Source organism: Rhinoderma darwinii, chromosome 1, assembly GCF_050947455.1.
Source record: "Rhinoderma darwinii isolate aRhiDar2 chromosome 1, aRhiDar2.hap1, whole genome shotgun sequence".
NCBI lineage: Eukaryota > Metazoa > Chordata > Amphibia > Anura > Rhinodermatidae > Rhinoderma > Rhinoderma darwinii.
In genome coordinates, this window is record NC_134687.1 from 136232238 (window position 1) to 136254063 (window position 21826).

The window sequence follows — 21826 nt, forward strand, 5'->3', positions numbered from 1 at the left end:
AGGATGAGTAAAATCTTTTATCGACAACCCCAATAAGTATATATGACAAGGTGATGGAAGGGACTAATAGTTTAAAATGTTTAGTCTCACTACATAGTTGTTCCCTATTTAACCTGTTAAAGACCAGCGATGTAATAACATGGCGATGGCAAAAGTACCCAGAGGATGAGCATAATACTATCATGGCACTCTGATTGTAATACACAGCCATGGTCCTGCTGCAACTGCTCAGATCAGAGATTATTCAGAGCCCGGCAACTGCGTCATCTATGGTGTTTAACAGAGGGAGGGGGCTTCCTCTGTTAGCCTATTGGCACCCTACAATGCAATCGTAGGGCACCGATTGGTTTCCATGGCAGATAGGTCTGCCATCGGTTTAGGCATGACCTAATGGTTTGCCTTCAGTGCAACACTGACAATGCTACAAGGCTTTGGAATACTTATTATATTTAAAAGCATTATACAAGTGAACAAAGGATTACTGCTTTAAGTCCACTAGTGGGAAAAATAAATGAAATAAAAAAAAATCCTCCAGCAAATAAATGAATAAATAAACAAACCCATTTTTACATTAAAAAAAATCTGCTATTTTCTATTATTTTTCTATTTTCTATTTTTTTCAATAGTAAACTATTAAACAAATATATATTTGGTACTGTTACAATCGTAGCGACCCGTAAAACAAACATAAAGTATTAGTTATACTGTGGGGCGCATGATGTAAAAAAAAACCTCTAAAAACACAATGGCGGAAATGCAGTTTTTTTTGCATTCCCTCCCCAACAAATTCTATAAAAGCTAAAGGGGTTGTCCAGGAAAAAAAATAAATCTAAAAAGTGTCCCCCAGCCTTGGTTTGCCTTCCCTAATACCCCCTATTAAACTTCTAACCAGTTTCTGTTTGATCTCCATCGTCACTTCTGCTCTTCCTGTTTGTTTACATCCTTTGCTTCTGGTCCTGGCTGTTTCCTGCCTTGTAACCAACCATACCCATGATCCCTTGCTGCATTTGAGGAGTCAGCTTGCACCCCCCCCCCCTTCCTCCAAAGCATCTCAGCTATTTGCATACTGCCACGTCCCTCTATGTTCAAAGGGTCCTTCCCTGCTCTAATTACAAATTCCAGGCAGCTCCCTCCCTGCACACTGTCTTACACACTAATAATCATCATTATCCTTTGTGCCTCCATCTATCCCTGATCTAAGTACAGGCACTCATCACCCTCCCCTGCCCCTTTCACAGCCTGATAAATGTAAGTCTGCCCACTCCACCTATGTCAGACATCTTGGTACACACAATCCAGTCAGCACATTTTCCTCACCTGCTGCTGGTTCTGTTCCAAGAGATTAGGCCCTGTTCACACTGAGTTTTTTGCTGGCAGAAAATTCTGTCTTGAATTTTGAGGCATATTTTGACTAGCCTGCACACCGCTTGCCGCGTTTTATTGTCCGTGGCCAAAGACGCAGCGAAAAACGCTTTCTCTGCCTCCTATTGATGTCAATGGGAGGTCAGAGATGTAAACAGCCGAAGATGGGGTATGCCGCTTCTTTTTCCCGCGAACCGGTTTTACTGCCCGCAGAAAAAACTTGCCTCCGTCTCCCATTGAAATCAATAGGAGGCGCTTTTGGAAATTTTTGGGCGCGTTTTTCGACTCGGTTTCCACTTCAAACATGTCAAAAAATGGCCGAAAATGATTCCCATTGATTTCAATGGGAGGCGGAGGCGTTTTTTCCAGCGAGTGGTAAAACTGGCTCACGGGAAAAAGAAGCGACATGCCCTATTTTCGGGCGTTTACTCCTCTGACCTCCTATAGACATCAATGGGAGGCAGAAAAGTGTTTTTCGCTGCATTTTTGCCCGCGGCACTCAATGGCCGCGGGCAAAAAACACTGTGAAAAACGTGGCCAACGGTGTTCAGGCAGATCAAAATTTGCCTCCAAAATCCAGACAGAATTTTGAGGCAGAATTTTCTGCCTGCAACAAAACTCTGTGTGAACAGGGTCTTACAGTGAAGCAATGCCACACAGCCCCCTGTAAGCAAAGCCACACAGCCCCCCTGTAGGTAATGCCACACAACCCCCCTGTAGGTAATGCTACACGACCCCCTGTAGGTAATGCCACACGGCCCGCTTGTAGGTAATGCCACACAACGCCCCTGTAGATAATGCCACACGGCCCCCCTGTAGGTAATGCCACACGGCCCCCCTGTAGGTAATGCCTCACAGCCCCCATGTACATAGTCACCCCCCTTCCTGTAGGGGATGGCTCCAGAAGTCCCTCACTTCACTGTTCATATATGGACAGTGAAGTGAGGGACTTCTCCTGGATCGGAATCCCAGGCTACAGTGGTGGGGATTCCCTTCAGAAGTCCCTGACGTCACTGTGTCCATATATGGACAGTGAAGCCAGGGACATCTCCTGGAGCGGAATCCCCAGCCACATCGTCGGCTGCTGTTGCCAGGGATTCTGCTTAGGAGCAGTCCCTGACTTCACTGTCCATATACGGAGAGTGAAGTGAGGGACTTCTCCTGGAGCATAATCCCCGGCCACAGCTTTGGCAACGCTGTGGCCGGGGATTAGGGATTCTACTCCTCCTTCTCACATGCACTTCAGTGCGAGAGCTCCAAGAGTGAAGAAGGAGGTGAAGGAGGCGTGGACGACGAGACAGGAGGAGGAGGGGGCATGTACTATGATTGATGATGCTCCGTGTCTTGCTCAGCCTGCACTTCCTGCTGTGTATGACACGGCACGTCATCAACTAGGTCTACAGGCGGCGGGACCAGAGGAGGCGGAGCTCTGAAGAGCTCATAAAACATCGGCCCGGCCCACTGCCTGTAAATGTAGTTGATGACGAGTTGATTTCTCAGCCGGGAGTTCTGGCTGAGCAAAGACATGGTACGTCACAGGAAATAAAACATGTACCCTGGGTGCTTGACCGCAGATCAGAATAGGAGAACGCTGGCGCAGGTAAGTAGACACTATATTAGAAATGTTATTAAATATGTCTAATTAAGTTAAAATTAAAATAAAATGTATTCCTGGACAACCCCTTTAATCAATAAATTATACGTACCCCAACATGGAGTCATTTAAAAATACAACTTATCTTGCAAAAAACAAGCCCTCATACAGCTACATCAACGTAAAAATTAAAACGTTTTTGCTCTTGGAATGCAACAATGGAAAAAATTGCCCACAATAGAAATAAAGGGTTAAGAGATCCTTTAAAATCGAGCTCCTAGGTGTAAAGGATCTGCCAGACACAGCTTCTGTGTCGACGCCCGTGGTTAATCAGTCTGCACCTACTCCTAAGTCAGAGTCATGATTTTCCCTGAGTACCCTTAACCGGAATTGCAGGGGAACAAACAGCTTGTTCTCAGGAAGGTTCCCGGGAGCTGAACCTTGATCAACCGCAATTTCGGAGACTAAGTCAGAATCAACAGAGGAAATGATTATACCTGACAGAGGGGTACAATTTGTTTCATTGTTTTGGAGAGCTTTCTGCAAAAAGTTGGAGATTGATCTGTCCTTCTCCTCGGCCTGCCATCCTGAAACTAATGGCCAAACCGAGAGGACTAATCAGTCTCTAGAACAATATTTAAGGTGTTTTATCTCTGACTGTCAATATGATTGGGTCTCCCTCGCCGAATTTTCCCTTAATACCCGGGTCAGTAACTCGTCAGGTGTCTCCCCCTTTTTCTGTAATTTTGGGTTTAATCCACGGTTCTCCTCCGTTTCACCTGGTGGTTCCAGCAAACCCGAGGTAGATGTCGTTCATCGGGAACTGTGCACAGTCTGGGCCCAGGTTCAGAAGAACCTAGAGGCGTCCCAGAGCATACAAAAGACTCAGGCAGATAGAAGACGTTCTGCTAACCCCTTGTTTGTGGTCGGGGATCTGGTGTGGCTGTCTTCAAAAAATTTGCGCCTTAAAGTCCCGTCCCAAAAATTTGCTCCCCGGTATATAGGGCCGTACAAGGTCATTGAAGTCCTTAACCCTGTCTCCTTCCGACTGGAGTTACCCCCGTCTTTTCGAATACACGACGTGTTTCATGCCTCCCTCCTGAAATGCTGCTCCCCGTACTTGGCTACCTCCAGGAAATCTCCGGTCCCTGTCCTGCTGTCCACAATCTTGGCCACCTCGAATTCAGGGGTAGAATTCGAGGTGGCCAAGATTGTGGACAGCAGGATGGTCCAAGGCTCCCTCCAGTACCTGGTCCATTGGAGAGGATACGGGCCTGAGGAGTGGACTTGGGTACCCGCCCGGGATGTTCACGCTGGGGTATTGCTCAGGAGATTCCATCTTCGGTTCCCCAATAAGCCAGGTCCACCTAGAAAGGGTCCAGTGGTCCCTCATAAAAGGGGGGTACTGTAAGGATCTGCCAGACACAGCTTCTGTGTCGACGCCCGTGGTTAATCAGTCTGCACCTACTCCTAAGTCTGATAGAGTGACTCGATCTGCTACCACTCAGGCTGGGAGGCTGAGGAGTGGGAGAGCCTATCACAGCCTGGCCAGACGGAGCTAGCTCCCGCCCTCTGTCTATTTATACCTTCATTTCCTGCTCCTCCTTTGCCTGTGATTCTGTCTGGTTTCCTGGCTCTGCTGCTCCGGCTAGTACTATTTACCTCTGCTTCATATTGACCCTGGCTTTACTGACTACTCTCCTGCTCTGCGTTTGGTACCTCGTACACTCCTGGTTTGACTCGGCTCATTCACTACTCTTGTTGCTCACGGTGTTGCCGTGGGCAACTGCCCCATTTCCCTTAGCTTCTGTGTACCCTTGTCTGTTTGTCTGTCGTGCACATATTGAGCGTAGGGACCGTCGCCCAGTTGTACGCCGTCGCTTAGGACGGGCCGTGCAAGTAGGCAGGGACTGAGTGGTGTGTAGATTAGGGCTCACCTGTCTGTCTCCCTACCCCGTCATTACACTATGGTTCTTGTCAAATTGGAATTAAAAAAACACTACTCTGGAGAATTCTTAAATGTTTTGTATTAAAATGCAGCCCAACACTTCCATAATTATTTATCGTCCGTAATTGATATGTATTCTGTGATAAACAGAGTTCCTCTTTTGGTGGTCATTATACAATATCAATTGAGACTCCTGAGTTCGGACAATTAGGAGTTCTGCCAAAATGTTATGTCTTCTGAATAGGTGTTCAAACTTTTCAATGGCATACTCATGATTTCTGTTATTGTATCCCTCCAAATTGTTGCTGGTACCTGACATAAATAAGAAGGGGACAAAAATCTTAGGCTCTAGGCCTTCAATTTTAAAGGGATTATATCTAAAAGCCTTGAAGTAAGATATTACAGTAAAACTCCAGGCAAACACTTCAAGATTTGGCCAAACAAATCTGAGTCTTTAATCAAATTCAAGCAAAGGTAAGAGTGGACACATCTGCAACTCATGCCAGTGCTGCTTGGTTGTCATGTTGTCATGGCCATGTGGCCTATTGAGATCTCTGGAATGGTGAGCTTCAGAAAAATAAAACTTTGGGGACTCTCATTGCTCCAAAGGACTGGTCTAAAGATTATTTATTTCCCACATTTATACATATAAAAAAAAACAACACATTACAACAGCAATCTGTGAATGCTAAGACTACCAAATGCACTGTATCTAGATCATTTTTCATTTCTGCTATGTTTACTTACAAATGTGATGTTCTTAGCACACATTTTGATCAAATGGTGTGAGCTCAACTGCCACAATAGGGCAATCTCTTTTAAGTTGATCCCTAACATAAAAATACACCTCTCTCCTGGGTAGAAGCCTGTAGAATGAATTCATGGTAGTTAGGAACTAACTTAACTCTAATTTAAAACACCCATGGGCAGAATGCACGACTAAAAATGGAGGCAGTCACCACCCCCACATGTACAACAAAAAAACACAAAAAAACACAAAATAAAAACAGTTAAAAAAACAAAACAAAAAAATGTGTTTTCGCACATTTATAAAATTATAATGTGCACTAAAGGGACTTTTAAAAAAAAATAATATTCTGATAGAAATCCTTTGCATAGAACATGTAAAATAAATCAAGATATAAAGAGGTTAGGCTATGCTCACATATGCTTCATATTAGAAGCCCCAACACTGTGCCGGATCTGTTGTTCGACAGATCCCAACAGAGCTCAATGGCTCCCCATTGATTTATAATGGGGTCCGTCAGGACTCCATCATGGTTTCTGCCATTTTAATGCCAAGAAAAGTGCTGAATGAGCACTCACTGTAAATTATTAGTTTGCTACCCACTTAAAACAGTCCCTGACCACGTGTGAACATGACCTAAGAGCCTCTTTCTTGCCAACCTGAAAAAAGGTCAGATCTCAGCTGTAATTTTTTTTTATGCATTCTAACACAGTAAAACAGTGCCATAAATGGTTGCTAAAGGGCAACAACACTTTTCTTTCACAATTCTAAAGTTCTTTTGGGTTTTTCTTTCTCTAAAACAAATAATTTTTATTTTATTATGAAATCAAACAAACGGTACTTTAACATGAGCAAGAAGCAGAATAAATTACCCTACTCTTTCAAGAGCTGCGACGTTTATGCAGTTTATATTATTCAATGCGATTTTCTCTATGAGGCATATGTAAAACAGATTTAAAGTTTGTTCTTAACAATTTCGAATTACAATTTTGTTTTTTTACTTTTAAAGCCAAGCATAGGTGAAGATTGTGGAATAAACTTAAATATGGAAATAACAAGCACATAGACAGAAGGTAAAAAAATAAAAGATAATAATATTAGTGTGTTAATATTTTATTTTCCCCATATGTTTAAGGACAGATTTTTGTTGTTTTTTTTTTCTATGTTAATTAATTTCTGCTTAAAAAAAATAATAGCGGAAAAGTCTTTTCATAGGTAAAGGCTGGAAAAGCAACTCACAATAAATACTGCAGAATCTTTAAAGCATTTTACACTTTAAAAATAAAATGAAAAAAAATCACTAAACACTATTCACATTGCAACTTCTGGTCATCTGTGTTTCTCCTCAGCGTTCTTTTTCTCTTCCTTTTCAATCTGAAGCTCCAGTTGCGTGACAGAACTGGCATAACGCATGCCAGAAAATGTACAAATGCTTGCCCTCATAGCCCAGCAAACTTTTCGACCCTATTGGAAGCACGCTCTAGACTTCCACCAATCAAACTACCCCACTTCACTTCTTTCATCTCCAGGTGCTGTGAGGCGTTCTGTATTACCGCTGCCGGATTGCCTCTGCAATAGTATGTCCAGTCCAACGCTCATACCCCACTCTCACTACCACCAGATCCATCACTCTAATTCTCATTGTGTCCTGTCCCCAACTTTACATATGTCCCCACTGTTGTCTGCCCCCTTTTCTACTAGGCCCCTTAGCGTCAGGTCCCATTCACCCTAAGTCCTCAGCACTGCCTGCACTCCTTCTCCTGGCAGCTCCATCACCCTGATTTTCATTGTGTAATGTCCCAAGCCTTGCAAATCTCCCCACTGTCGTCTGCCCCTTCACCCTGCCCCTTTGGGTCGAGTCCCATGGGCCCCACTCACTACCGCAGCCTTCTACCCTTTTCCTGCCAAATCCATCAACCTTGATTCTTATCATGTCCTGGCTATAGTCTTCCACATCTCCCAACTGTTGTCTGCCCCCCTTTTCACCATGCCCCTTAGTGTCCCCTCACCACCACTGCCTGCACACCTTTTCCCACAAGCTCTATCACCCTGATTCCCATCATTTCATGCTCCCAGCCTTGCACAACTCCCCACTGTTACATCCAGCAGGTTGTGGACCCATGGGCTAGTCCACCAGTTTGGCTTCAGGCCACCTCTTAGGGCGTTATATAAGTAGCCTCCCCGGTCTTCACACTTAAACCCTTATACAGAGATCTGGTCTTTGCTGCGCGGAGGCTATCAGGTTGCTAACTCTTCAGTTGGTCCTGGTGGAGTAGCTGCTGGCCCAGCGGACCATGAGCTGGCACTGGCAGATGGTACCCCGGTAGAGGGAAGCTTCAGGCTTGTTACCAACAGTTGGAGGCAGACTGGCAGCGGGCAGCTGGTCGGAAGGTGATAGCAGATCACTGGACACAGGCTGATAGTGGATGACTGGACACGGGCAGCTAGCGGATAGCTAAACAGAGCCAGGTAGCTGGACAGAGGCAGGTAGTGGATATGTGAACGCTGGCTGACAACAGATAGCTGGACACAGGCAGACAGTGAATAACTGGAAACAGGCTCAAAGCAGATAACTGAATACAGATCGACAACAGATAGAAATAGCGTACAGGAATCAGATTCACAGAGGAAACTTTGCAGGATACAACTAAATTATTCCAATGTTGCTCAGGCACCAGGTGGATTGTAAAGGTGCCTTAAGTAGTCCAGGAACAAACAGGGATTGCTAGAGGAATTTAGAATTTTGTGCGCACTAGCCGTTAAGAGGCCACCAAATCATGCACACTAGGAACATAGTGACCGTGGGCAGAGGAACACCGATGCCGGTGACCTGGCTCTGCTCCCCGGGGAAGGCAGAAAACCTAGCAGCAGGGAGTGCTGGCAGGAGAAGAACTCGACTCCGGCATTACACTTACTTTTGTCTGCCCCCCTCTCCACCGTGCCCTTTAGTGTCAAGTTTAGTTTTGCCATATAGTTGAGTCATACACATACTCTGGATGTAGCTGTATCCTTATAAGGTAGGCAGGGGTGTAGATGAAGGCTCATGGGCCCTGGTGCAAAAATTCAGCTTGGTCCCACCTACCCCTCCCCAACACCACCAGACCTCTGCGTGTGCCTATGCCCAGCCACCTTGCCTAAAAGCCCCATGGATGCCCCATGGTATGATGCTCCTTATAGCCGTCCCACACAGTATAATGCCCCCAATAGCTGCCCCCACACAGTTTAATGCCCCCACAGCTGTCCCCACACAGTATAATGCTCCCCATATCTGCCCCCACACAGTATAATGCTCCCCATAACTGCCCCCACAGTTTAATTCCACCCATAGCTGCCCACAGTATGCCACCTATAGCTGACCCAACAGTATAATGCCCCCCATAGCTGCCCCCACAGTATAATGCTCCCATAGCTGCCCCCACCGTATATTGCCACCCATAGTTGTGCCATACAGTATAATGCCCCCCATAGCTGCCACCATATTAGCCCCCCTCCTATGCCCAGTAAAATGCTCCCATTTGTGCCTAAAAAATAATAAAATAATTACATACCTATCCCCCTTCCCAGGATGAGTGGAAGAGATCCTTCTTCTCCTTCGCCTGTTCTATGAGTGACTCAGCGCAGACAGGCACGATGACGTGACTACATCGCGTCTCTCTGCGCCGAGCCACTCTTCTCTCATGGCTCAGTGAATGCAGAAGCAAGGAGCTCCTTGCTCCAGCATTGAATTCAACTGTATCTGCTTCCTGAGAACGCAGATACAGTTGGAACCGGGACCTCGGTGCGTGGCTCGCGAGCCCCTCGGAGGTCTTCACACGACCCCCAGGGGGCCACGACTTACAGTTTGTAATGTATTGTATGGTGGTGCTTGTGTTTGCGGTGGAGAGAGGAGAGGGGGGCCTGTAAGTTAAAGCCCCCCTCTCCTCTGCAAACACAGACAGCACAATACAACAAACGGTGCCTTCAAGTTTACATTCTCCTCCTGACTGGCTGGAACGCCCCTCACGTGACCTCACGGTCACATGATACACTGGGTGTACCATGTGACCATGACATCTACGAAGCCCTCAGCCCTACCCATCCATTACTAGGCAGCCTAGCAAATAAAGAATTCCATTTTTACATGGTTAGCACTGCAACCCCTATAGCTACGCCACTGATGGTAGGATCCTGTTGTCATTGTAAAGAAAATAATGGCAACATAATCCAACTGTATAGGCATACAGGTACATACTGTACTAGCAGTATACTTTTTTCAGTCAATTGAATAGCAAAAAATTGCTGTCAATATAGACTAACACCCAGTTGACAACAGCCGACCTACATTGGAGGTATAGGTCTGGAGGATTTCGTACATATAACTCAGACATAAAGCCGTATAGGCAGATAGTGGGATGTGTGCCCCATAGGCTCACATTGTCGGACAAAGATATAACGTGTGGCATACAGATTTTTTTCAGCGTGAGGCCCGAACATTAAACGCAAAAAATGTAAACACAGATGTGAACCCAGTGAGCAGTATTCCTTAGCACAGCAGTCTGCAATGAAACATACAAGTTGTGGAAAATAATGGCAGCTCTTAAATATTACATTTCACTCCTTTAATTTTTTTTTTTATTCATTTTTTTTTTTTAAATCTTTATTTTCATGGCTGACAGCCACATGCTTACAGAATACAAGATACATCAAGTACATATGGGAAGATATAACAAACTTACAGAAATAAAGATGCATGAATTTGAACCTCACATTGTAAACCTATCAAGAGGTAGCATTATATGTCATCTCTAGAATATACTCATGGATACTCCCCACTATGCATAAAAGAAAAGAACCTAAGCAGAAGTAAAGAAAGGGTATAGAAGGGCGAGAATGGGAGGGAGGAATAGCAACTCCCACCGAGGAGACCCGACCGGAACCCCACGAGCTATCCATCAGTGTCCACACTTCCAAGAATGTCTTTGTAGGAGACAGTGTCCTGAAACACGATCCAAGGAGACCACGTGCGGCAGAACCCAGCGTGAGTATCGTGAATAGAAGAAGCCAGGTCCTCCATATGCATAAGGTCGTTGACCTTCGAAACCCAGAGGGACAATGTCGGAGGAGAGGATTTCTTCCAGCGCAAGGGAATACAGTGTCTTTCAGCCACCACTAAAAATTGAAGCAGAGAGCGTTTGTAGATGTTAGCCGGAATGTCACAGTGATGGAGGAGAAAGAAGGCCGCGTCCATGCTAGAGGTAGTGTCAGTTACCTCGAGGATCACCTTCCTGACCCCGTCCCAAAATTCTGCTAGTATCGGGCAAGACCAGAAAGTGTGGAGGAGGGTACCATTATCCAAACCGCATCTCCAACAAAGAGGTGAAACGGTCGGGAAGATTCGATGGAGACGGACCGGGGTCCTATACCATCGTGAAAGCAGTTTGAAACTAGCTTCCTGATATCGTGAGCTAATTGAGGTTGTATGAGCTAGGATGAGAATTCGGGAACATTGACTTGCGGTAAATGTAATTCCACCTTCCACTCAGAAATGTATCCAGGCGTTGGTAAGTCCGGCGGGTTCAGCAGGAGCTGGTAAATCGTGGACAGAGTATGGCGAGCTGGTCCATCGCCGACACATACCGCTTCCAACGGAGATCTTGGAGCTTGGAATAGGGCCGGAGAAGGTAATGAGGAGCAGAAGTGGCGGAGTTGAAATATACGCCAGTAATCCAAGGGAGGGAGGTCAGGCATCTGTGTCAACTCCGCGAGAGAGAGCCACTCTGAATTCTGCAGGAAGTGCTCTGCCCTAAATACGCCTGCCGACGACCAGGACTTGAACACAGGATCAGTCAACCCAGAGGGGAAGGAGGGGTTCCCCAGGATTGGAGTCATGGGAGAGCAAAGAGGTAGGAGACTTGATCGGACCCTAAGAAGAGCACAACATCGGAGCGTGGGGCTGATCGTGGGGTGATGTTGAAGGGATGTGAGAAGTCCACGTTTCAACCACGGAATCGTGTCTAACGGGACCTCCGAAAAGCCTTTCTCAAGGCCTACCCAGGCCTTAAAAGGGACATGTCTGCACCAATCCACTACGCGCGACAAATGGGCTGCAATATAGTACGAGCGAATGTCAGGAAGTGCCAGTCCCCCCGTCTCCCGGGAGCGACACAGGAGCGCACGACTGAGGCGTGGGTGTTTGCCATTCCACACAAAGGACATTTGAATGGTGTTAATTGCTTTGAAAAACGAAGGGGGTAATGCTATAGGAAGGGCTTGGAAGAGGTATAGCAGACGGGGTAGAATATTCATCTTAAAGATCGTGCAGCGCCCCATCCACGTAAATGTGCCCCCCGTCCATCTGGCACAATCTGCTTTAACTTCGGCAAGGAACCCTGGGAAGTTTAAGTTATAAAGCTCCTTCAGGTCCGCCGGGATGCGCACACCCAGGTACTTAAGGGCCACTGGGTACCATTTGAAACTAAAGGATTGCTCTAGTGTAGACCGCAGGGCGGGGGGGAGGGAGACATTCAAGGCCTCGGATTTGGAAAAATGTATTTTAAAATTAGAGAGGCTGGAGAAGCGACAAAACTCCTGCATCAGGTTCAGGAGGGAGACGGAAGGGCTAGTCAGAAAGAATAACAGATCGTCTGCGTACGCCCCGACCTTATCGACCCGGGATCCCTCCCCTAGGCCCTGAATATCTTGATTGGCTCGAACATGTCGTAGGAATGGTTCCAGTGTAAGGATAAAGATCAAGGGGGACAAGGGGCAGCCCTGGCGGGTCCCATTGTGGATTGTAAAATCGTCCGAAAGGATGCCATTGACACGAACCCTAGCAGATGGGCAGGAGTACAATGACATTATCCAACCCATCATTTGAGGACCCAGTCCGAGTCGGAGAAGTGTTTCCTCCATATACGTCCAGTTGACTCTGTCAAATGCTTTTTCAGCATCGGTGGACAGAAGCATAAGTGGAACGTGGGACAATTTGGACTTGTGTATGAGATTAATCGCCTTCGTAGTGTTGTCTCGGGCCTCTCGTCCCAACATGAACCCCGCCTGGTCAAGATGAATTACCCCACTGAGCAAGGGGGCCAAACGCATTGCCAGAATCTTAGCGAAGAGTTTAATGTCTGCGTTAAGCAGTGAAATCGGCCTGTAACTGGCGCACTGGGAGGGGTCTTTCCCCGGTTTGGGAATCACCGCTATATGGGCCCTGAGTGCATCTGGTGGAACGCGAGCGGAGAAGGAGAGAGAATTCAGGGACGAAAGAAGATGCGGACCAAGGCAGGAGATACAATTTTTTATAGTAGGATAGCGTGAAACCATCAGGCCCCGGGGCCTTATCAGAGGCAGAGTTTTTGAGCGCATCAGTTAATTCGGCCGTAGTAATTGGGTCCTCCAGAGCAGAGAGTACCTCCTCTGCCAAGGGCGGCAATCCCGAGTCCGCAATATATGATTGGATATGTGCGCGGGAGTCGCTTGACAGCGTGGCCGGATTGGTGGAGTCGGTGTTGTAAAGGGACGCATAGAAGTCGCGGAACTGTGCAGCTATATCCAGTGGCAGAGTGGCTCGCGTGCTGGGGGAGGAAGCAATAAAGGGTACATAAGTGTGCGCTTGCTGGATTCGTAGAGCTCTAGCAAGCGATCTGCTGCATTTGTTACCATACTCGTAAAAATGGCGCTTGCATTTAGAGAGGGTGGCTTTAGCTTTGGATTATAGTATGGTACGTAGTTCGTCCCGTTTCTGAATTAGCGCAGTTCGACATTCCACTTCATGGGAGCGTTTTGTGCGTGGTCTCTAAGGCCTTGATTTCCGACAGAAGCCGAACAATAGTCATGGCGCGCTCTTTTTTCAACCTGGCTCCGTGTTTGATAAGAGTGCCGCGAACGACACATTTATGTGCCTCACATATCACCCTTGTATTCGTGTCAGCGGATGTGTTTGTGGTGAAATAGTCATCCAGCGTACGTTGTACATCCGATGAGACGAGTGAGTCATTAAGAAGTTAAAGGTATTACGTTTCCATTGGGATTGGAACAGTATCGGAGTTTGCAATGATATGGACACCGTGACAAGGGCATGGTCTGTGAAAGAGATGGAATCAATGTCGGCCGCCTGTAGCGTCGGAAGAGCACGATGCTTGATAAATAACAGATCGAGTCTAGAGTAAATATCGTGTACGGAGGAGTAAAAGGAAAAATCCCTGTCTGCTGGATGCAAAAGACGCCAAGTATCCACAAAGTGATGGTCGCGGAGGGCTCGTTTAATGCGACGGAGTTGGGAATGTGGGATTGACGATGAACCCGATGATACATCCATGGCCGGTTACAGCGCCACATTGAAATCACATCCTAGAACAATGGTACCCTCTCCAAACTCCTCCAGTGTATCTAAAAAACCAATCAGTGCGGAACCCTGACCCACATTGGGCAAATAGAAGGAAGCGAAGGTATAGATCTGTGAGTCGATGCCACTCTTGACCAAAAGCATTTGCCCCATCCCATCACTGCGAGAGTCCAGAAATTCCCATGGAATAGAGCGGGAAAGAAGGATACTTGTCCCTCTGAATTTCGGGTCGGGAGAAAAACTATGATAAGCATGTGGAAACCATGAGTTAGACAACTTAAAGGGTTTCTGTTCACTCAAGTGCATTTCCTGCAGGAAAGCTATGTGTAGTTGTCTACTTTTCAACATGTTAAGCAGAATGGATCACTTCCCAGGACTATGTAAGCCCTTGACATTCAATGAGCCTATCCGCAGTTCCGTCTGGGAGTGATGGGCCATGTCCCCGGCGGGAAGGGGTAGAAGGTAAGGAAAGGAGGACAAGAAGGGGAGAAGTGGAAGATCAGATAGAAGAAGAAGATAGACAGAAAAGTGTCCCAGAGGCTAACTCCTACGTGGCAAGAAGACCTGTGGAGAAAAAGTTATCAACAAAACGGGAACAAGGAAAACCAAAGAGAAGTGGGGGGGGGGAGCCCCATGCAGTGAGCAGCATATCAATGAAAAATATAACTTTCGTCCAGTGCCCACCAAGAGGTGAGCAAGGGAGGCCAGAACATCTTATATTACCAGGTCCAACAGACAAGGCCAATCAAACAATATTATCCCTTTTCCTGAGAGCTATAAGAGCGGAACACGGAAAGACGCCGGGGCAAGGTTATTGGAAGAGTACGAGCTCAGGCCGTTATCACCACCACTTTAGGAGGCCAGAAAAGCCAGCAGACCTCTGACCGGCACTACAATGGCCTGTCATTTCCTCCTGCCCCCCGGTCCAATAACCCTGCCCGGATACTTTACAATATGCAACTGCCCAACGAGTCACCTGTGAGAGATAAGAGGAGGGGAGGGGAAAGAAAAGGGGGTGGAAGGGAGGAAGAGGAGTGGGAGAGGTAGGTAAGAGGGAAGGGGAGACAAAAATGTCCGGTACCCACCAAAAGATGAGCAAGGGACACCACACTGATACATATAACCGGACTCTGCGTACATAACGTTACAATCAATAGAAACCCCCTTCCTGAGAACATTGAAATATGAAAATGAACTATGTAAAGAAGGCTAAGAAAGATGGTGTCAGCCGTGACAAATAGACTACCCGTTAATGTATATGCGAAACAGTAGCACACATAAGAACACCAAAATAAATGGGCGTAGCCCGTTAACGAATGTTACACTGTTCATATAACATGTAATATTAACATCTAATATTAGTGTGTATCAGTATGGATCTATTGGACTGGTTTCATAACCCTTTTTTTCCACTAATCGCAGGGTACTTCCTATGTGGTCTGGATGTATAGACGCGCCTCTGATTATGCGCTTATATGTTCTCATGGAGAGGCGCCGTTATATGTATACTTTGTCCGGGTGATGCACGTTATAGCGTTTGTCATGGCGCACATCTGGTCACATGTGCGGGTGCGTGTTTTCCATGGGAGGAATCATCATGACGGGGGCGTGACGATTTACTTCATGCACAGGTGATCTCATTATTTCTCAGCATGTTTATACCCCTTAGTTTTTAATAATTCATACCTCCTGACTAATATAGAGAAATGCATGTTGAGGTTTGCTATTCCATTGTTGCCTTCCACGCTGTCACCACGTTGAGGGTGACTGACTGATCTGCACCTGTCCAGAGGATTTAGACCCACAAACAGCCAACAAGCTATATTATATTGTTGACATTGCAGTATAAGGGTATGTTCACACGGCAGCGGCCGTTACGGCTGAAATTACGGGGCTGTTTTCAGGAGAAAACAGCTCCGTAATGTCAGCCGTGATGGCATGTTGAGGCGCTTTTTCGCTGCGTCAATTACGGACGTAAATGGAGCTGTTTTTCCATGGAGTCAATGGAAAACGGCTCCATTTAACGTCTGAAGAAGTGACAGGCACTTCTTTGACGCGGGCGTCTATTTACGGCCCGCCTTTTGACAGCGGGGCGTAAAAAAAATGACCGTCGGAACAGAACATCGTAAGACCCATTCAAATGAATGGGCAGATATTTGCCGACACTATCGAGCCGCATTTTCGGACATAAATCGAGGCGGAAAACGCCCGAATTACGTCCGTAAATAAGCCGTGTGAACCTACCCTTATAGAGAAAAATTATTTTGAAAACCTTGTTCGCTTTATTCAGCTAGCACATCCACAGTGTAGCAAGTTATAGTTGCCTCGGCTTCATCTTCATACTACCTAGAAGCAATGCATCAATCCAGGAGGGGGACCAGCCAGTGTGACTCATCTGAGGAGCAGCACCAGTCCCCATCACATTTTACAGTTAAATGGGTTGTCCGGGCAGGGGGCGGTTTATTATACTAATGACCTAAACACAGGATAGGTCATCAGTATATGATCGGTGGGGATCCGACATCTGGACCACTCACCAATCAGCTGTTCCGGCTGCCTCCGGGCATCGGAAGTTATGCAGTGGTCGGTGCCAGAAGCAGATGGCTCCAATCACTGTATAGCGGCCATACTGGGTTACTGGATGCTCTGCTCCTATTCACTTGAATAGGAGCAGAGATGCCGTGTTGCCGCACAGCTGCTATACTATGACCGGAGCCTTCTGCTTCCGGCACCGACCACTGCACAACTTCCGGTGCCTGGAGGCAGCCAGAACAGCTGATTGGTATGGGTCTGGGTCACATACCCCCACCAATAATATAATGATGACCTATCCTGTGGATAGGTCATCAGTATGAATAACCACCCCATGCCGGGACAACCCCTTTTATTAGAATGTAACTTGCATGGTTTTCACATTTCATTCTCTGTAGTATGCTGCATTGGCCACAATATATAAGGGTAACATTGTCACCCTGTACGTGTCCCGGATAAAAAGTAGTGGCGATTTTGGGGCCAAAATCCTTCAGACAATTTACCTATAAATGTACATCAATAAATTAATATAGAAAAAAATAAATGTTTCAACTATGTAGCATGCATGCTCTACAAACTCTATCTTAACTTTGTTTCAGGAGTTTCAACAACTCCGTATTCAACTCGAAGTAACCGAGTAAAAAAAAAAACCGAAGTAGCCGAGTAAAAAAAAAATCGGACATATATAGTACAGAGTGTTTCCAAAAATAATCCGAAATAGGAAAACATTAAGTGAATACCTATTGACAGCATTTATAAAACTTAAAGAATTGAAAATACCAGTTTGTGTTAATGTGAAAGTTGCATTTCAATGGCAATGCATGATGAGAATTAAGGCCATGTTCACACAGCATATGTTCAGCCTTTAAAATCCAGGCATTTTTGGAGCTGGTTTTCAAAGCATTTTTAATTTTTGCAAGCGTTTTTTAAGTGTATTTTGTGGCGTATTTTCGAAGCGTTTTTTGAAGTGTCAATGGGAAAAATCAGCTTGGAATACGCTTCAAGAAGTGACGTCACTACTTTTTTACAAAGTATATTTTTAATAGGCGTTTTTTTAATTCAGCAGCACAAAAATTTGTCTCACATGAACTACACAGTATATTTCTAATTTAAAGCAATGGAAAACTGTTTGCAGACGTATTTGATGTGTATTTTGGAGCCTAATAGAAGCATTTTACGCTCTAAAATACATCTAAAAATATGTGGTGTGAACATGATCTAAATGCTGTCAAAAAGAGAATGCTCTAAATCAACAGTTTTTATAAAAGACTTACATGTAGAACAGAACTGGATGAGCTCAACACAGCCTGTCTCAAGGAGGAAAACCTGAACTAATAGTAGAGTTTAGTGAAAGAACCTCTCTTCGGGACATCACAAAAGACATACAGGTATTGAAATTAATCATGAACTGTGTGAAAGGGGCGAATCCCATTCTGGAGTGCTTCACACATCTCAGCAACATGTTTGAATTATGGGTTCCGTCACGAAATACCCATAAAGATTGAAAAAAAAAAAAAACAACATGAGACAGAAACGCTCAGCTGTGGGCCATATCCCTTGAACTTAGATCATTTCTGCTCTTTAGCAACTTCATGTTATGTATTGATGGTGATCTCAGTAAAACGCTATTGTCGAAGGATACTCAACCGGTCATAATTATCTGTGTGTTGATGGTGAAAATATTCTCTCCAGAATTCGACAAAAAGCAAGTTGCCGCTCCTATAATTGCTTTACAACCATTGGGCCAAAGCAGTACATTCTAATTCCTTCCCTTGTCATTGCACTCATACACAATCGATTTCCTGATCTGGATGGAGGATATATTGGATTCTACTGGAATGAAGATTATGGTGCTGCTGATATTCCAATTGCGCTGAAAGAGCTTATAGTCTAATCAGGAAAATATTTTTCTAAAGTATGCAACATTATTGCATTTTTTTAGATGTAATAGTTTAAATCCTGCCTTGTAAAAAACAGCACTAGGGTCCCTCTATGTGGGCAGCAAGAATCTAGCAAACACCTGTTAATTGGTCAGCAAATCAATCAGTAACGATGGTAACAATCGTTCTCCATCACAAATAGAATACTATATAAGAATAGCATCTATTTAAAGCAAAGGAAAAAAAACACTCTATGCAGGCCACTGTATAAGTCACCCCAATAGATGGGACATCTAGTACTGAACAGTAAGGGTATGTTCACACGCTAGCTGTCATTTACGTGTGAAAAGACAGACTGTTTTCAAGAGAAAACAGCTGCCTCGTTTCACACGTAAATGCTCCTCCTCGCATTTTGCGAGGCGTCTGAGACGCTCGTAAATCTTGAGCTGTGCTTCATTGAGTTCAATGAAGAACAGCTCAAATTACCTGGCAAAGAAGTGCCCTGCACTTCTTTGCCGAGGCAGTCCATTTACGCGTCGTCGTTTGACAGCTGTCAAACGACGACGCGTAAATTACAGGTTGTCTGCACAATACGTCGGCAAACCCATTCAAATGAATGGGCAGATGTTTGCCGACGTATTGTAGTCCTATTTTCAGACGTAAAACGAGGCATAATACGCCTCGTTTACGTCTGAAAATAGGTCGTGTGAACCCAGCCTTACAGAATCTTAACAACCTACACCTGTGTGAATGAATAAGAGTTTGTAGTGCAACTACCGGCCTCTGGTGCAACAACTCCACAGTTTGTGTGAAGTTTAGTGTGCTGCTCTTGTAGTCTTGTTGTAATGGAAATTGTTAATCTTTTCAGAAATCTTCAAACCGAATTCCAAAATGAATTGGTTTCTCTGATGATAAAAACAGAGGTTTCCAAAACACGTTTGACAGACTTCTTTTCTACCACTATCGGCCATTGTACCTCATCCATTTTATGACGTCATACTTAGCACATGGTGAGGGATTGCATTTATGTGGTGTACGCTACCGACTGGAGCGTCTCCTTTAGCATCCAACTATGGTATCATTTTTATTAGATTTATTTTGGGATTCGGATTGAAGATTGATTGATATGACATGTTGTTTGATTACCAAGTGCACCATATCTATGGGCAGCATATAATAATAAGGGAGATAAGTTCGGAAATGTATATTTTTCTATGATTTGAATTACTCATTTAAATTTTGACATATCAATGTTACATGGATTTTTGATCGGTGGGGTCCAGGTGGTAAGACCCCTAGTGATCACTAGAAGAGGTAAAGCATTCAAAGGTCCAAATGGTATTTATTAGTCAAACATAAATAGCAATACAGCAATGTTTCGACCCATCATAAATAAAGGGCCTTTCTCAAGATTAACACTATGCCTAAATCCCCTCATAGTGTAAGGCTTGAGAAAGATCCTATATGTATGAATTGTCAAAATGTTGCTATTTTGCTTTGGATATTTGACTAATAAATACACTTTGAATTTTACTAGAGATGTGTGCTGGATACATTGTAACGGAAGGGGTTTATCTGAAACAGGACGGCGTGACACCATTCCAATATTCGGGACTTGTGCTGATTCACTCCAATCCATTTATTTGGACGCTACTATGACATGTCAAAAGTGTTTAAAAAAAGTTGCTAGAAATGTGTGAATCGATTCTACCAAAATCAAATATGTTTCAAATTTCCCTAAAGTTTCAAATTCTGCAAATTTCGAAACTTTCGGGGTTCATGGTACACTAATCATGGCAAAATGCCAGCCATTAGTGAGAGCTGGCCACCATTTTAAATATTAGAAAAGTATCATATGACCTTGGGTGGGTGTCACGAGGCGGGGTGTAAATCCCTCTTATAGTCCAGGGTACTCACGGGTCAAAGTTCATCACAAGTTCCGGTGCGCGCGCTGCCTCTTTAAGAGCGAGCAGGAGCGTGCGCACACACCCTACGGGATCTGGCTGAGGTGAGTGGACGCGAGCGCTGGCGTCTCCTGAGGAGGAGGCTGGGACCAGCACTTGCCGACTCGTGGCTGTGGCTGTCAGTGGGAGGTTGGAGCTGACAGCCCGCAGCCACGGACATTACAGTATCCCCCCTCTTACGCCCCCTCTTCTTGAGACCAGAGCGAGAGAGAAACTTTTTCAGAAGAGGAGGGGCATTGAGATTCCTCCTCTGGCTCCCAGGACATCTCTTCAGGACCAAACCCCCTCCAATCCACGAAATAAAAAGTTTTTCCTTGCACTCTCTTGGTGTCCAAGATCTCCTTGACCTCAAAGGTGTCCGAAGGGCCGCTGGAGGCAACCGCAGGGCTGGGAGTCTTGGAATAGCGGATCAGAATAACTGGTTTCAGGAGGGAGACATGGAAGGAGTTGGGAATCCTGAGGGTTGGAGGCAGCCGAAGCTTGAAGGTGACAGGGTTGATCTGTTTCAGGATCTCGAATGGTCCGAGGAACCTGGGAGCAAATTTTGCAGGACGTCACCCTCAGCCGGATATTCTTTGAGGACAACCAGACTCTCGCACCTGGAAGAAACTGAGGAGGATCCCATCTTCTAGTATCTGCTTTTTTCTTCATGCGATCCACCGCCAGCAGAATAGAAGTTCAGGTCTGTTGCCATATTTGCAGAAAGTCCCTGAAGGACGAGTCAGCTGCAGGCACCTTGGACATAGTAGAGACAGGAAGAGGTATTCGAGGATGTTGGCTGTAAACTATGAAGAACGGGCTGGAGGTGGTGGACTCACTAGTATGGTTATTATAGGAGAATTCTGCCCACGGGAGCAGCTGCACCCAGTCATCATGTCGTCTGGAAACGAAGTGCCGCAGATAGTTCTCCATAATTTGGTTAATCCTCTCGACTTGCCCATTGGACAGGTGATGATAGGCCGAAGAGAAGTCCAACTTTACACCAAGGAGACCGCAGAGTGCTCTCCAAAACTTCGAAGTTAACTGGACACCTCGATCCGAAACAATATGCAGGGGCAAGCCGTGCAGACGGAAGATGTGTTGGATGAAGAAGTCAGCCAGTCGAGCAGTAGAAGGCAGGCCAGTCAGGGGAACAAAATGAGCCATTTTAGAGAATCGATCCACCACCACCCAGATCACACTGCAACCCGCAGAGAGAGGAAGATCCGTGACAAAGTCCATTGCAACATGCTGCCAGGGGCATTAGGCACAGGCAGTGGTTGGAACAGGCCAGCTGCTCTGGAGCGGGCAATTTCATTAGCTGCGCATACCGTGCATGAGGAGACGAAGTCCCTGATGTCTTTGGGCAGCATAGGCCACCAGAACTGACGGGCGATTAAGTCTCGGGTCTTACGAGTCCCCGTGTGACCTGCCAGCTTGGAGCTGTGACCCCAGCGAAGGATTCTTCCTCAGTCAGCCAGACGTACAAAAGT

At 45.7% G+C, this 21826-nt stretch overlaps 1 long non-coding RNA gene across 1 annotated transcript; it reads left to right on the forward strand.

Moving 5' to 3' along the window:
* Nucleotides 1–6657: 6657 nt before the first annotated feature.
* LOC142737383 (uncharacterized) lies at nucleotides 6658–17202 on the forward strand. Its single transcript, XR_012880578.1, has 3 exons — nucleotides 6658–6725; nucleotides 15401–15609; nucleotides 17110–17202. It is a non-coding gene; the product is annotated as an uncharacterized LOC142737383 (long non-coding RNA).
* Nucleotides 17203–21826: the final 4624 nt, after the last annotated feature.